The following is an 18,532-nucleotide window of genomic DNA, read 5'->3' on the forward strand; positions in this document are numbered from 1 at the left end:
TATAAATTTTGAAATAAAAAGTTGGGATTTTGGGATGAAATAAGAGAGGAATTGAAAGATAAATGGTTTATGTGTGTAAGAAATAAGAATATGAAGATGTAGATGTTGATTTTTAAGTGCATTTAGCGTTTGAAATTGGTTGTTCATGGTAGCTGGTGTATTAATGATAATTGCAATGTTGTAATAAAAGAGGAAGATAAGAATGATTGAGTAAAATAATCATTTTTGAGAAAAAAAAGAAAAACAATAATGACATTTTGTGAATAATATGAACTTCTGAGGTGAATATTGGAAATTAAAGTTTCAAAAAAATCATGGCTTAGTTTTGCATTTGACTTTTTGTTTTGAGTCATTTTTGCAAAAAGTTCTTATTTATTTTATGTAAAATATTAGCTAAAATTATAATTTAATATATTAAAAACATTACAGAATAATTTATTTTTTGTTACAGTGTTAATGTAACTGATGATGCTAATTTAAGTATATTGGTATCTTTTGAGCAATTTATACTACTAATTAAAAAACAAAAAAAAATATTTTTTTAGTGCTTAGTACTGTGAAAATAAAAATGAAAACTATAAAATAGTATGATATATTTATTTTTAACTACACATGAAGACTGGAAAAAATATTAATCTACTTTACATAAATAAAATGTAATAAAATAAATTTTTAATATTTGGTGTGATAAATAGTGTTATACTTGATTTTGGTGTAACACTCACTATTTACAAAACACCAAAATTGGTGAGATGGTTTTATTTTTTGTTTTGCAATAGAAATAAATTATAAAAAAAATTACGTTTTGGTGTCTATTTGGAGTTGACATAATCCCAATAGCTAATTTCAAAACATAAAACAATTGGAAAAAAAAAAGAAGAGAATCATAAATGGAAAATTAGGGCGTATGGCTAAGAAAAAAACAATATTTAGCTCCATAGCCAAATGCCCTACCATACATTTATACAGAGTATATTTTCTATAATATTACCCTGCTAGCCTTCAACGCAACCGGCGCAACCTGCAGTTCAAAAAAATTTATTAATTACCCAACCAAGCAAAAATTATGCGTGGTCATCAGAAAGTCACACATCTCCCAAAAGTAATTTCTTCTTCTTCGTCACTTTCTGAAAAGGTGAAAAGTTTCTGGCCGATATTTGTTGAATCGCGGAATCAAGCAGCAGATTCCACCGTATATTGCTCTTCCATCCACTGCGGAGGCATCATCTTCCATTCAAACTCGTCACTCGTCATAGGTTCGTCAAGTGAACGCGCCGATTCGGAATTCAAAGGAGATTCATTAGAGTTCGTAAGTGTGATCGGCATGAACGACCACCATAGCCTCATCTCCTTCATATTGGCGATTAGGTTGAGATCTGTTGCAATATTGTAAGTTTTCTGTTTTGTGCCACATATTATATTATTTCCATGATTTTCCCCTTATGTGGAATAGATTCGGCCTAGTCTATTCTAAGTTGATAAATCTAACCCATCGTTTATGTTGCATGTCCGATCTAGTAAGCTGAGGCAAACAAATTGATTTAGGATTGAACTTTTCTTGGTTTGTCGTACTCATTTGTTTACTGCGAAGGGGATAGTCATTTTAGAATGAAAAGTCCTTTTACGATAAAACAAGTTTAGTTCTCTGTGAAATGAAATATCTTATGGAACATGTGCTATTTGAAATGGAAAATCTTAGTTTTAAAGACTAGTTACGTGCCATTCCATTCTCTGCCATTTCTGAAGAATCGTATCAAAACTAATATATTATTCGTTTTCCATTCCATCTGACCTTCAGTTCCTTTCCATATATATATATATATATATTCTATATTATTTCAGATGGTATAATTCTAATTGCATATGTTATTTCTTTACTCGCATAGGCTATTTTCGATTGACACAACTAAACATTTAGCCTAAGCAGAGAGTAATTCATATACTAGTAGCCTATCTCATATGTTGCCATTTCCTTCCAACTTGTATACTAATGTGTACTTATTTTTCATTGTGTTTTTCAGGTTTGTCAATGATGAGCTGGAAGGATAATAGTATTTCTATACTATTTTAAGAAATGGAACAGCTATTCTCTTATTTGTCACGTTTATTAATATATAATGTACTATTTAGTAAGTTATATTTCATTTGATGCTTGAAAGAAATGGTTCAATCTTGTTCTTTGTTGTTTTATGTTCCATTGATATGAGTTTTGTATCGATGTATACATGTGTTTTATATTAGTCTTTATATGATTTTGTAATGAAAAAATAATATATTTGAACGTAAATGGAACATAATTTATTATGACATCAAATAAAACATAATACAGTGTGATGTTGAATGAAAATGATATTCATATTATCTTGTCTCTTCCACCTCTTTTAATGCCATTAATCTTTATTTCTTTTCGCTACAATCAACCTGAATTTGGTGTAAGCATTACATCATTCCATGTAATCATAGACACTTCAAAATTTTAGACAATATATATGTATTGTGCTATATCGTTAGTTACATTTTCTATTCTATATGCTCATGTAGAATGAAAATGCATGTTACATACATTTCGAAATTTGGGTTTAATTTATGAAAGATTGAGTTTTGAGGTTGGATAAAAGTTTATATTCCATATAGGGTTTAGTGATTAGTGGCTAGAGTTTAGTTTATGAAAGATTGGGGTTGACATTGGATTAGGGTTTATATTTCCGTGTAGGGTTTTGTTTATGTATGGTTGGGGTTGATATTGTGACAAGAATTACCATCTTCCATGAAGGCATAACCATATCAATATTTGAGAAATATGTTAAGATGAGTTTTAGATTGTAACTACATTTTCAGATTTTCTATTCTATATGCCTCATGTAGAATGGTAATGCTTTATATACTTTTAATATTTGGGTTTATGGTTTATATTTGGGTTTAGGGTTTAGGGATTAAAGTTTAGGGTATAGTATTTTGTAGGTGAAGGAGGTAAAGATGGAGTTAGCATTAACTTCTTCGATAATATCATAGACATTTCATATTTTCACCAATATGTATTATGCTATTTATTTAGTTCCATTCTATTTAGGTTGAGAGTTTATATTTGGATTTAGGGTTTATATTTGAGTTTAGGGTATAATGATTATGGTTTAAGGTTAAGTATTTAGGGGTTTATGGTGGGGTTGTTATATGGTTTATTATTGAGGGGTTGGGATGGGATTAGTGTTATATACTATTTTGGTTGGAGGTGGGTTAAGGTTGAACACAAATGCATTAGTTATGAAGAATAGTCTCCACTCCATTTTAGATAGTATAGAACAATAGTTCAAATTTTATATATCTTTATTTTATTTTATTTTTAAAAAATATTATAATTAGAAATTAGATTTAATATTTGGGTTTTAGTTTAGAGATTCGAGTTTAGAGCGTAGTATTTAGGTGTGGAGTTGAGTTTAAGGTTTCTAGTTCTGTTTCATATGAAGGTGTTATGTTTGTTTCTATCAAACATAGTACTTTTATAGATGAAATAAAACATTTATATAGCACAGTTAACATATACGTGGTAAGAAAGCATGTGACGTGGATATATTTGCTTGATTTGTTAGTTAACAGTACACAGTGAATGTGATCCATCTATTAAGTCATGATGTTATCTCTTCTTTTGTTTTGACCGGTAACTTGTTTTCAGTAGGGGTATAACCGGCTTGGGAGAAGGCAAAATATTATTCACTCAATAATGTCAAAATCATAGTCATTTGCCTAATTATACTCTAGATTTTGGCTATCTCGCAAATTCACCCATCATAAATAGCTAATACTTTTTAAAAAATGATTGATGTACAAATAATATAGATAAACAAGGTGAAAATGATTACAAAAGTAATTAAAAGTTACAATGAAACTAACACTAGGGATAATGTTAAAGTACATAAATTGTGGTGAGATAAGTCTTCTTTTTTAAATAAGTTTCGACACCAAATTGATAAATTTCACCAAATTTGGTTTTTTGGTTTGAACTTTAATTTTCATTTCCAACCATAACACTAAATTATATACCAAAAATAATAATTTTAAAATATTAATATTCTAGTTTTTATAATTCAACATATCAATTATTTATAATTGACTAATTATAATTTATAACACCTTGAGTTTATGTTTAGTTGTTAAAAAAATTAATTTATATTTTACGTTTTATTTTAGAGAAATTCTTATAAATAGACCATAAGGAGGAAAATGACCAAAATATTTCATTTAATAGGTAAAAGAACACTAATACCCTAGATATATAAAAAATAAAAAATAAAAAAATAAAAATAAAAAAAATATTTTTTTATAGTTTTAGATTATATGTTTTCAAATTTGAACTTTTTTAAAAAAAAATTTTGAATTTTTTTTTTGAAATTTTTTTTTGAATTTTTTTTTTCAAATTTTCTTTTTTTAATTGAAAATAATTTTTGAAACTATTTTTAAAATTTTAAACCTCAAACCCAAATCTCCACCTCTTAACTCTAAACCGTAAGGTTTGGATTAGTTAACGCTAGGAGTATAAGTGTATATTTACCTCTTTAATAAAATTTTTGATCATTTTGATTTTTAGAGTTTATATTTGTGATAAAAACTTTTTTAGTGCTATACTAGGGTATTTCCCTTTATTTTATGTAAAATATTAGCTAAATTATAATTTAATATATTTAAAAACTACAGAATAAATTGTTTTTTTTTGTTACAGTTTCATGTAATTGATGACACTAGTTTTATTATATCTTTATTTTTAAGAAATTAATATTAGTAATTAAACAAACAAATAAAATAATATTTTTGTGCGGAGTACCGTAAAAATAAAAATGAAAACGATAAAACTGTATGATATATTTATTTTAACTATAAATGATGACTAGCAATAATATTAATCTATTAATGGCCATTGATATCTGGTCCGATCTGGATTAGCCTGAACTTCAAGAGTTTTTTTTTTGGTCTAAATTTTAAGAAGTCAACTTCAAGAGTTTAACGACAAAGCATGGACCAGCTAGACAATGGGCCAATGCATGACATAATAGACTGAAATAGACTCAAGCAAGGTTTAATGGGCTAAAGGGAGATCTATAGGCTTGATTCATGAAGTTTTGGATCGAGAGAAGAAAAAGGCTAATGTTACCACCTTCATATAGTGTGGAGGATCGTTGCTTGGCCAGGAAATGGAATGTACAAACATGCTTGAACAGGAAATGTACTGGATAAGTAGAAAGGATTGAGAAATTGACTGTAGAAATGGGCGAGAGATGGCTTGGAAATGGAAGATGAAAAATCATTGCTGGAAATGGATTTTCAGGAGAATTTTCAATAACCAAATGAGCGAGAGGAAAAAACTTGGCCAGGCTAGAATTGAAATTGGACAAGCTCAACAATGAGATGATCAACAAATATCTTTATCGGCCCATGAAATAGAAAGACATGCCAGCTTGGTCTAAACTGGTCCCAAGAAGATTTACGATGTCCATGTGCCTTATTTTAAGTGTAAATAAGTTTTTATTTAAGTTTAAAATAGTTTAGAATAGACTTTGGTTTTCGTAAGCAAATTAGAATCTTAAGAAAATTAGAATCAAGAATAGAAATAATTAATGTAAATCAATTAGGATTAGAAGTTGGTGTTCACATACAAGTTTGGGTTAAGATTAGGGCTTTCTTAAACATTAGGTACATGCTATTTCTTAATATCTTGTAATCAGATAAGTTTTCAGTTTAACGATTAATCAATCTAAAAACTTTAGCTTAAAAGCTTGTTTCGTTTCCTTTGCTTTCTTTGTTCAACATAAGAACGTTGACCATCTCACTATAGTGATCCATCTCACACACTAAACATGGTTATCCTGCATCTTGAGAGTAGCAACGCTTCTTTTGAGCAACCACAACTCCAAGTAGAAGTTCCATCATCCATCTAATAGTGCTAGTAACTTCTTAATCACTGCACCCACTCCCTTTCAAGTGATACATGCATGTAGATCAGTCTAACCAGGGACACACCAAGTGGTATCAGAGCCGCTTGAAGATAGGCGATTGTTGTCTTTTTGTTTCACATCGATCAAACATTTCTTCTCTGTCTATCTTTTGTAAGTCATTTGAGTCACTCTTGAAATACAAATTAAATAAAACAAAAGAAAGATCAAAGAATAGAGATCAAAAGATCCAAATGTATATTGGATATTCTAGAACTCAAACTAAATAATAATCTATCAACTTCCGTTTGTTTAGACTATCTATTGTCGAGATCTCAAATTTCGTTTGTTGATATGGAGAAAGTGTCGATCGATACTATCGATGGATAGTCGATCGATACACCTATAGGGTTGTCGATCGATATTCCTTCCGACAAGCTTTAGCGAGCAGGTTTGAATTATGTTCACTAGGTTTCCTAGATTAACTTTCGTTTGTTTCTAGCAATCGTAGCACAATATAAATCAGTTCAGGTAAAAGACCAAACTTCCGTTTGCGCCTAATTATCTGAATATCAAGGTTCTAGTTAGCTACTATAGAACCCAAGAAATAAAATCAACTCAATTGATGGATATCACTAACCACTTAGACATTCTATATTTGGGGCTAATCCTTCATAATCCTATTGAACTATAAACCTAACAAGGTGAACTACTCAGACATAGCAAAATGTAAATAAAACTGCATAGAATAGAATAGAGTAAGAAAACTGGAGTTCCAATACGAAGCTGTGAAATGAGTCTTGGATCTACTAAAAATTATAGAGGTTGATTGCTGAGAAAAACTAGAAAGTGGGAAAGCGTATATTGCCTAGAACAATGGCAAAGCACATAAATATTAGGTTAAAAGTCGGCCATGGATATTTATGTAAATATGTATTGACTTGAGTTTTAAGCCGGCTGGAAACCTAGCTGGATTTTGCGCGCTTCCCTGTCGATCGATGGCACTGTGCGTCGATCGATGTTTGTCTCTGATCGTCGACCTTCAGGCAGGTTGGATGGTCAGCTACGAGCTTCCTCTCATTTTATCTCTAAAATACACCTAAATCATCATTTTTCTCTGAATCACTCTGAACCTGTAAATGTGCTAAAAAGACTCCAATGTATAATAAATATTTCGTAAAACACCTATATACAATGGCTAAAAATGGGTAAAATCCATGGTATTTCAACTACCTGAGAGAGAATTGGGTTATCACAAGTTCAACTCAGTAACAAAAGCAACATTAAAGAAGAAAAATATTTGTAAGAATAAAGATGCATATATGCTTTTAATGAGTTTGGTTATGTGCAGGATAATCACGACATGAAGGCCATTTGATGACCTTAATGGAGGAGTAAGGGACATGTTAGATCATTAATTCGGAGAAGAGCCAAAAAATAATACTGTGGTCGTGAGGCACAAAGGAAGTTGCAGCTATTTCAAGCACAACATTATTACTACCAAAGCCCACCGTTCAAAGGAACACCGCCGAAACATGATAGATCAATCACTCATTGCAGTGATGCAAAACAAACATCTGAGGCTAGTCTACACAACAAACTTTAGAGGTGGGTGAGCCAAGAAGTTGTAAGCAAGAACGAGTTAACCAATAGCTTAGAACAAAAACCACTAATGTAAAGAGATAAGATGAGAAAGAACATAAATGTTCCATCCTCTCTTCTCAATATGAACTTGTTGTTAATAAAGTTTGTGATGAACTAACTTATCTTAAACCGGTGCAGCCGAGTAATCAGGTTTTAGTTCCACGGGTTTTGTAAGAACACTCTGCAGAAGAAAAACCAGGTCGATCGACACTGTTCATCAATCGTCGATCGACACTGTTCATCTGCCATCAACCGACACTGTTCATCCGCCGTCCAACACCACTTGTGTGGAGGCAGAGAAGGTCGAAGTGCTTATACTTAAGGTCGATGAGGATGGGATATTAAGAGATGAAGAAGGTCGCCCTCGCAACAACACATGTCAATTGATTAATGCAAAGGGTGATGTAATTCATGATGTGATTGATGTTGCTGATATAAACGACTTTGATCTGAATCGCGAATGGTATGATTGGGGAAGTGTGGACCCTTTCCGAGGTCTTCCTCATGAAGATCCAAGAAACCTTATCAAGGACCTTGAGAAGCTAGCCTCTGCAAGCAAGCAAAATGAAGTATCTGTAGACCACATTATCTGCAAGATCTTCCCCTATTCTCTATCTGGAGAGGCATTTACCTGGTTCAGTCAGCTATAGCCAATATATTTAACCTGTTGGGAGGACATTAAGACCACATTCTTCAACAAATTTCTCTATGACGCTGCAGCAACCCGGCAGAGGAAGTTTGATGATATGTTGGACAAGATGATTAAATGCCAGGAGAAGGAATTGATGTCTAGATTCAGTCAGATGTTGGGTATAAACTACACTGAGCAATATGAGGAATCTAAAACCATGAACACTCAGATCGAAAAGCCAGACATTGAGGTTCAATGGACAGACGAGAATGCGCGAAGAGAAGAAGCTGATATTAGTGATACGACCTCAACGTCAACCGACGGCACAACCTCAACACCGACCGACGGCACGATCTCAATGTCGACCCACGGCACGACCTCAACGTCGACCAACGGCACGACGTCAACGTCAATCGATAGTACGACCTCAACGTCTACCAACGTTACAACCTCAGTGACAATCGACAGTACGACCTCAACATCTACTAAAGCTACAACCTCAACGTCGATCAACGATGTAGAAAAAGAGATTACCATGGAAGATTTCTTGGAGCTAGAAGAGTTCTTAGAGCTGGAGGAATGGCTTGAGGATATGGATCAGAATTCAGAGAAGAAGCTTGATGACGATCAACATACTTCGAGAGGAGATCTGGAAACTTCACCAAAGGCTAGCATCGATCAACCCCAACGTGATGAGATCGATCAACACCCACCCTGCATCATCGCCAACCACCCACCTTATATCATCGTTCGCCATCCACCGGATAGCATTGACCTACACCCACCGGAGAGCATCGATCGGCACCCTCCTAGTTGCATCGATCGACCATACCCAAAAGAGTGAAAGGAATACCTGACCCTGTGAAGATAATGATTCCATGCGCTGTGGTCGAAGTTGAATTTCTTATCCCACCAGATAGATGTATGCAGTTAAGTCCTTACATTGGGGTACTTGATGATCCTCTACATGCATAAGCTTCTCAAAGAGGGTTGCAATTTAAAGATGAAGTCGATAAAATCCCAGCAGAAGCAGCATCGATCAACACCGACCAGATACCATCGAACGACACGACAGATGCAATATCGAACGACATCAACAAGCCGGCATCGATCGACTCTACCACTTCTCCATCGATCAACACTAGGCGCATATCAGAGCAGAAGGAGTTTGATATGTGTGAAAATATCTTTAATGGAGAAGCCACCACGCGATCAGACAAGTCTGGGGGAAAGAAGAGGAGGAATTGGAAGAAGAGGAAAATGACCAAGGGAGGTTCTCAATTATCATTGTTTCTTCGCTTCTCAGATGGTGTCAGGAAATCCAGAGTGCGCAGCAGATGCTTCTCAACGCCATTTGCAAAGCTTCGAGCACTCCTTATTGCTGAGATGATAGACAAAGGAGAAGAGTATATGGAGGAGGCTTTCACACAAGAATGATAAAGCTTCAGAGAGCAGACATTGAGACTTGTTTTGGAGCATATTCTCATTCTCATCCGGATTAAATCAGATATCCAAAGTCAAGCTAAATGACTATAACAAAGCACTGAGTAGGAGGCAACCCACTATTAGGTAATTTTCATCCAGTTTAGTTTAGATTATTACTGATTTTCGTTTGATATTTATTGCAGATTAAAAAAAAAGATGAACAGTGACGACGACACTGTAGCAGAGACACTGAAGCATCGGTCGACACTGTAGCAGAAACATCGATCGACACTGTAGCAGATTTACTGTTCATCAGGAAAAAAAAAGTAGATCCAAAGTCATGAGTTGAGGACCAGCATCGATCAACGGGTGACCAGCGTATCGGTCGCCAGAGCATCATAAGTATCGATCGCCACTTAACTGTGTTGATGAATACTCACATCAATGACAGGGATACTCGCCAAACCTAATTAATATTGTCCTTATGATTTATTTTCCCACCAATCTTAGACTGTATAAAACTGGTAACAACGTTGTTTAAGTCTGGGGGAGGTTCTACTAATATTATGTTTTAGTTAGCTATTTAGAAGAAACAAAAAGAAGATCCAAGTAGATGATTGCCGTGAGTATCGACTGACATCGATCGACATAACATCACCTGCCGCGACCGATATCAACACCTTTACATCGGTCGACATCCATTCCGGTGTGGTATATCGTTCTTACTTGTTACATTAAGTCCTTATTCTTTAGTTATTCACATAATTCCGACTGAATTTACACTGGGGACAGTGTAATTTAGGTCTGAGGGATGTTTACTGATATTAGTGTGTTCATGAGTGTTATCAAAATATTTTCAAAAGAGTTTTATTGAGTCAAGAAGGGGTTAATGAACTTATTAGATTTTTGATTGTTATCTAACTACTCTTTAGCACCATTCTAGACTTACTGATTGCAGATAGTACTAAAGATACTAAAGTGGATCAACCTCTCAACTATCCACACTAGCTGAGAATGTTTGAAGGAACCAAACCTGACCTCCAACACCAAACCTGACTCAACTGCTTTTCTTGGGGCTTGGTATACATGGGATCGGATTCTTCAAACAAGTCTGGAAGGTAAAGCCTTGTGTAGATTTATCACTCTCTATCTCTCTCTCTATTTCGAAATTTTGATTATAAAAACAAAATATATATATATATATATATAAAATTATAGATAATAATTTAGGAAAAGAATTTGAACAGGACTTGGTGGCTACAACCATTAAGGCTTGATTCATAAGAATTCTATAGGTAAAAGATTCGAACATGACTTGGTGGCTACAACCATTAAGTCTTGATTCATAAGAATTCTATAGGTAAAGGATTAGAAGAGCACTTGGTGGCTACAACCATAAAGGCTTGATTCACAAATAATCCTAGGATATAGGTCAAAAAGAAGTGATCAAGAATTGGTGGCCAAAAGCATTAAAGCTTGATTTATTGAAGCATGTCCAATATTGCTCAATGATCTTGCAATATAAGCACACTTTGATTGAGAGATAAATTAGTAGAGAGAGAGAGGAAAGTAACTCTTATTTATCTGCAGGTCCATATACTAGTTTGAGCATCCTTGCATCATGTGATCGATACTCCCAAGGTAAAGCCTACACTTTTATTTATGTTAAGAAATGAGGTTGGTAGAGGAGAATGTCAGACAGGATTGCTAAGTTGTTGGCTAGGTGAATTTGGTTGATAAGCTAGGGTATAGTATAATGTGCTTTTGTGATTAGGACTTCTTAGATGTGGATTGCAATATTGTAGAGGTGATGATTCTAAGTTTTAAATCATGTGAGTCCCTGCTGTGTTCAAACCTCTTTCAGAGAGACTGCCCGTCTGTTTTGCTTGAAGACAAGCAAAAAGATAAGTTTGGGGAGTTGATATACCATGGATTTTATCTATTTTCAGCCATGGTATATATGTATTTTAAGATATAATTATTATGTTTCAGAATCTTCTTAAGAGTATTTACAGGTTCAGGTACGTTCTGGAGATATATGGTGATTTTTGAGCCTTTTGAGGTGCAAAACAGCACAGATGCGTCAGATGTCTAGCTATGGATGGAGACCTTCTCACCGTTAGATTTATCTCATCTATTGACAAAAGATAGAGCTTTGAGTTATATGTTCAATGCCACCGATTCGAGGTCAATCATCATCCTATAGCAGAAATTATGTCTGGTTTACTGAAGAGTGGTCAGTCTGCCTCGCGAGAGGAAACTGTCAAGGAGATGAAGGAGTGTCGACGACGGTGAACCATTGACATCAGTCGACGGTGATGCCAGAATATTGGCTGAGCATAGTTTATGAATGACTGAAGCCCAGAAGCAACCACAAATTACCAGAACACCCTTGGACGATCTAAACCCCAATTTATGTGTTTTCTAAGCCATTGTTGACGGCTAAGCTTTCTTTTATTCATAGTTCTAGGTTAGGAGAGAAGAGAGAAAGTCCTTCAGAGTCCTTTTGTAACTCCATTGTTTTGGTTTTATTTATATTTTATGTTATTCATCTATTCATTTATGATTTATATGACAAACATCATGCATGAGTAGATCCACCTGCTAGGTTTAGGAATTTCTAGGGTTTTGAATGAATTTCTGAATTATATGATTGTTAGGATATCTAACGATATCTACATCATGATAGCTTGTAATACTAGGATCTAGAGTAGTTGGAAAACCACGAGAGTGTGGCTAATTGCTTGAACCTAGAATCATAGGACAATTGAGAGGCACGAGAGTGCAATCAATTAACGGAACCTGAATCCTGTTTGGATTAGATACCTAGGCGCATACGAGAGTTGGTCTAGGAATTTATTTGAACATATTCAATCAGATCGATAACGCTTGCCTAAGGCAGCGTCGATTGGCGCTTATACCATAGCATCATCGACACTCATACCGAAGCATCGATCGACTCTCATACCATAGCATTATTCGACGCTCGATCCGTGTTAACATGCGAGAGCTGGAACACTGAACTTAGTCAATACATTAGACTCACAGTGAGATCTGGTTGTATTTTGCATTAGATATCGAGTTCTAGAATCAATCCTTAGCATCTATAGATTAGAGTTCTAATAACCTGAATGAAACCATAAGTCTAGTAACCATCCTTCTATCAAACCCCAATCAATCAATCGAGCAATTAATTTGTTCACAAACCTGCTATTTACATTTAAATCATTAAATCAACCTAGCTAAATCAATATGATTAGATTTATTTGGTTCTCTAACTCCATGTGGATTCGATCCCTAAGTACTACAACTCGACCTCTTATTTGAGAGACTATAAATCACTCTTTATGGTAATTTGAGTGATATCACTGGTTTGATGGCGACCATTCGGTAAGTAATTATATACTTTATATTTCGCTCAGCACCATTTTCAAAATTGTTAACAACTTTTTAAAACAATACGTATTGAGGATTCCTAACACTGTTCTTCCAGTTGCAGTGATGTGTCCATGTCATTAAGTATGTTTGACGCACAAGCTGTGTCGTTTCATATCCACCTGGACCGCTTCAGGGGTAATCCAAGAGTTGCTGTAACAACATGTATAGATCCAAAAATCGTAGGAGGTAATTTATCATGTTCTACCTATGATGGTTAAATGAGATCAACTCGAATGCTTCTTGGAACACTCACGAATTCATTAACCCCCATGGCGTTTCTTTTTGAATGCCACGTCTGGAACCAAATCTACTTTGACAAGGTGACTAATGTAGAAGAGGATTACTTTTACAAGTATGTATTTGTTAGTTCTCACATATTTACGTCCCATATACTGAAGTTATGCTGATTTTAATGGGACGGCAACGATGATAATGACGATGATATGCCTGGGAGTGTATCATTGGCTGCAAAGGTGGACATTGATGTTAAAGATCGTGAGGAGGCACCAACGATATGAACTACTTCAACTGGTGTCGAGACCAATAAGTCTCCTGCGACAGAAACTTCCAAGGTTGTCGAGAAGGCATGTGTTGCATAAGCAAAGATTTTGAAGTATCTGGACCTACTATTTTCTATTTGAATATGCTATGGCATCGATGTTGGTTTTCCTTTTTTAAAAATATTGTGGAAGTTGCTACTGTTTTTTTTTAAACAATTTCGCGGAAAGACGACCTATTTCTACACCAGAACTATCATATAGTAACAAATGTACACAATCTTTCAAGCTCGTCCTCATTGCACACCATTTAAGTATAACAACCTATTTCTACACACGATAAAAGTTTGAAACCCGTTTCCTCGTAAACTTTGAAGGGCGAACTAATACCGAAAAATAGCGGTTTAAAGTTGGTTAGTGTTCCCTAAACCCTAAACTTAACCAATGGATAATTTAACTAAACCAAAAATGACCCGATTACGACCCAATTAGAGAATATAAACCAGATTAAATATTCCAATACAATTGAATCAAATAAACCACCCAAGACCCGAGTTAATAAATTAAATCCTCTGCCTCTCTTGCGAAGAAGAACGTTGTTAAACAATGGAGTCATGGATTGATGTGAATGTTGAGTGAAACATAAATCTAAGAGGAAGAAGATGAAGGTGTTAATGCGGACTGAACAGAAGAAGAACCGCGTTGGGACCCTTACGATCGGACCTTCAATCAAAGTTTGGGACCCTTACAACGTCTTCAATTCACCTTCGTTTCTCTTCGCCTATGGATCGAGCTGGATCCATGGATCTTACCATTTACCAGGTATCTGTCGACGGTCTCTATTCTGCTTCTCATTAATTTTGTGAATTTTAGTATATATATTATTATTTGAAGGATAAACACAAGAATCAAGCATAGTCTATTGGTTTGTGCTCTTGTAATAGTTTAACCTTGCGAGTTCGAATCCAGGTTAGAGCCTTTTTATTTTATTTTCCTTTCTGTTTTAAATTAATGTAAAATGACCGCAAACATCCTCATCTTCTTCCTCGCGGCATTACAAGGAATCCCTAACCTCCGCTTCAGATTTTTTTCTTTTCACTATTCTTGACAAAATCTACTTCTTTTTGTTATGTATTTACTCAATTATGTTAAGTCAAATCTATGATTTTGAACTAACAAATTAACACATTCATACAAACTAAACTTTCTGGATTTTTAGAATTTAGGGTTCTAAAGGACTGAAATCGATTCTGGGGGTTTTAAAATGGTTTCGGGTTGAGTTTAAATCGATCCCTAGTCGGATCTTCGTTTGGGTTGGGTTGTACCAATATCAACCGATACGAACTGGTTTACTGTCGGTTCATGTCATAAACCATTAAAACCAAGCTAAATTTTGGTTTGTGTGGAAACGGGGTTCGAACTTTTATCGCATGTGGAACTAGGTTGTTATGTTTAAATGGTGGGCAATTAGGGCGAGGTTGAAAGATTGTGTACATTTGTTACTATATGATAGTTCTGGTGTGGAAATAGGGCGTCTTCCCTTTTCTGAATTATCTTATAAAATCTGCAGTTTGGCTTTAATTAAGGTATGTACAAATGGTTTAAGTTCAAGGAAACATATAAATGTCTTCCCTCAGTTCAAATGTTTAAGCTATGAAAAAATCAAGAGCATATATACTAAACACAGTAATCCACCATATGTATTTAGAAAACTATTCATTGAAGATTGTCGTGAGATAGATCTCAATTTTTCTATACAATATTTAGATAAGTTCAGAATATTCAGTTTATAGAGTAAGGATAATCAGAGATTTTCTCTAGGGATATACAAAGTCCTTTGGGCTTTAATATAATTTGATCTCGAAACCTCCCCTCATTTCCGCAGTTAATGCTTCGTAGGTTAAAGGAATTTTGTTCTAAACACATATAATATCAAAACGTCCAAGCTGCCTCACAACGTGTTGGACTTGGACCTTAACTAATGCAACAATGAACCCATGTCCGAGATTCAAGAGCTATCTCGAACCAATGTACGTAACACAATGGCATCAACCCCAATTCTTGGATTGGTAGCACAAAACCCACAAATACACAGGAAACTGAAACTCCAGACACTTACAGTCTAAGCAGAAGGTTCCTACGCGGATGGCATCTATCTATACAGCATAAATCATGTTATGCATAGGTGAAGGAGATATCGGCCAAACGTACTTAGACATGCTTGGCTTGAGAGAAACCACAACAAAAGTGGACGAACGCTGGAGGAGAATCTTCATGGTATTATCGTTTCAAGACTTTCTGTTTCTGTTTATATGACTACTTATTGAGAAATAAAAAGTACTATTACATGTCACCGACCGTAACAATATTGAACGAAGATGTCAGTCATGTTTCTACTTAGAACAGATTAAGAATTGATTTTACGATATAGCTTCAGTTTTATTGGCAATAAAAAACCCATGTAGTCCCTTCATTAGTACTAAAGATAATGGAATTAGTTATCTTTCTTTTCATATAGACTCCGCATTATTTTTCATTCCCTTCCGCATGATAGACTACATTCAATTTTTGACTTATACATTAGTTTTTTTTTAAACAACAGTATATATATATATCTATTTAATTTCACCAAATTTTTTATCAAAAATAATTATGGAGTTGTAATACTACAATAATTAATATTTTAGTATTCAATATCTAAGATAAATAAGAGCTATTTAAAAACATATTTAAATATTATAAACAAAAAATTTCTTACAATGATTTTTTTTTTTTTTTTGACGTCAAAAGGCCATTCTATTACTCAAGCTTGAGGTGATCTGGGTAACCAAACCGAAATAGAACAATCAATAAAAAATAACTCCCTATGGAAGGATCTTGCTGTCTTAGCTAGAAAATCTGAAATCTGATTTCGTGCCCGTGGAACATGAATGATGCTGAATTCCGGGAAGCATATCTGTAGCGTCTCTATCCTCTCCAATTCTGTTGCAAAGCTTGGCCAAGCATGTGGATCTTTTATTATTGCAATCAGCTCCTTACAATCTGTCCCGAAGCATTGACATGTTGAGTATTGAAGCATATTCTCCATTGCCCACCGCAATGCTTCTACTTCCGAATGCAAGGCTGATTCAAGTCGAGTGAAATTCTTTGTTCCCATAAATTGAGTGTTCTCCGCGCTGTCCATCCATACCCAGCCGCAGCCACTAATGTGAGCAGAAGATGTCCAAGATCCATCTAACAAGCATATGTTACCCAAGCTTATGACTTGGTCTACCTCAGAAATATTATATTGTACCACTGGTTGGACCACTGGTTGTACATCGTTAGCATTAAACCAGGCCTGGCATTCACTCTCTGCATATCGAACTAGCTCCACGGGATCTCTATCTATACCTCTGAAGAGTTTGTCGTTCCTAGCCTTCCAAATATACCATAGCAACCAGGGATAAGGATCCCTATCTCGTTCCGGCTCAATGATGATATTCTTTCTCCAAAACAAATAATCCATGTTTGTGTAGACGCTTGATACTGGAAATATATCCGGGCTTGTAGGAGTCGATGATAATGACCAGACTTGAAGAGCAGGCGGGCATTCAAAAAATGCATGGGTCACAGTTTCTTCTAATTCTCCGCATCTTGGACAATAGTTGTCACACCTCATATTACGTCTTGTTAAGTTCTTTTATATCTTGTTCGGCGCCTTTACCTTCCAAGCGAAGGCTTGGAGCTTTTTGATGCTTGGCTCTACAATTTCCTCCTCTACCGTTGGTGTTAATACATTATGTGCCAGCCAATATCCAGATTTAACCGTATATTGGCCATTCCTTGTGTAGTTCCAACAGAAAGAATCTCGACGATGGGTTGAGCTTATGGCTAAACTCCTTATGAGAGGTATGTCTTCAGGGGAAACATAATTTTCCAATAAACCAACATCCCACTCCTTCGATACCTGATCAATGAGATCACTGACTCTCATATTTGGGTGCATAACTGGCGCTACGGGGACAGCTGGTCTCGCAGGGTCATTGGAATCCATGGATCCTCCCACACCTTAACTTCGTACCCTCAATGTATCTTCTGTCTGATCCCTAGTAGTAGCAACTTCCTTGCGGCTGTAATGCTTGTCCACACATAGGATGGGCTTGTAGCATTATTCACTCTTAGTGGAGAACTCAATCTATAGTATCTTCCTCTCAATACCCGTGCAACCAGAGAATCAGGGAACTGAAGTAGCCTCCATAGTTGTTTAGCCAAAAGGGCCAGATTGAACTCATGGATCATTCGAAAACCGATTCCACCCTCCTCTCTGGGTAAACAGACTTTTTCCCACTTCGCCCATTGTATTCCTCTTTTTGGTGGATTTGAGCTCCACCAGAATTGTGCAATGGCACTGGCCAGATTTTCACATATCTCCAAAGGGAGTAGAAAAGTAGACATAACGTATGTCGGTAGAGCGAGCAGAATAGATTTAATCAGCACTTCCTTCCCACCTTTAGAGAGCCATCTTCCTGTCCATCCATTCACTCTGTGCATCAACTTATCTTTCAGAAATGCAAAGAGTTTGCACTTGGAGCCACTTATGTCTTCTGGGATACCAAGGTAAGTCCCCATTCCTCCATCATTTTGTATTCCAAGCACATCTTTAAGCTCTTGTCTCGTGGTCGCATTAATCCGCTTACCAAAGAGTAAGGATGACTTATCAAAATTAATACATTGTCCAGACGCTTTGCCGTATTTCCTGACTACTTTCATTACTTCTTCACATTCACAGGCCTCCGCCTTACAGAACAAAAGGCTATCATCAGCAAAGAGAAGGTGGGATACCGACGGACACGCGCGTGTGACACGCATCCCTGTTATCTTCCCCTGGTTCTCTGCATGATTAAGAAGGCTAACGAGCGCTTTTGTGCATAGAATAAAAATGAAAGGAGACAAAGGATCTCCTTGGCGTAAACCTCTACCTGGAACAATATTTC

The sequence above is a fragment of the Brassica napus genome, chromosome A10 (assembly GCF_020379485.1).
Source record: "Brassica napus cultivar Da-Ae chromosome A10, Da-Ae, whole genome shotgun sequence".
NCBI classification, from domain to species: domain Eukaryota; kingdom Viridiplantae; phylum Streptophyta; class Magnoliopsida; order Brassicales; family Brassicaceae; genus Brassica; species Brassica napus.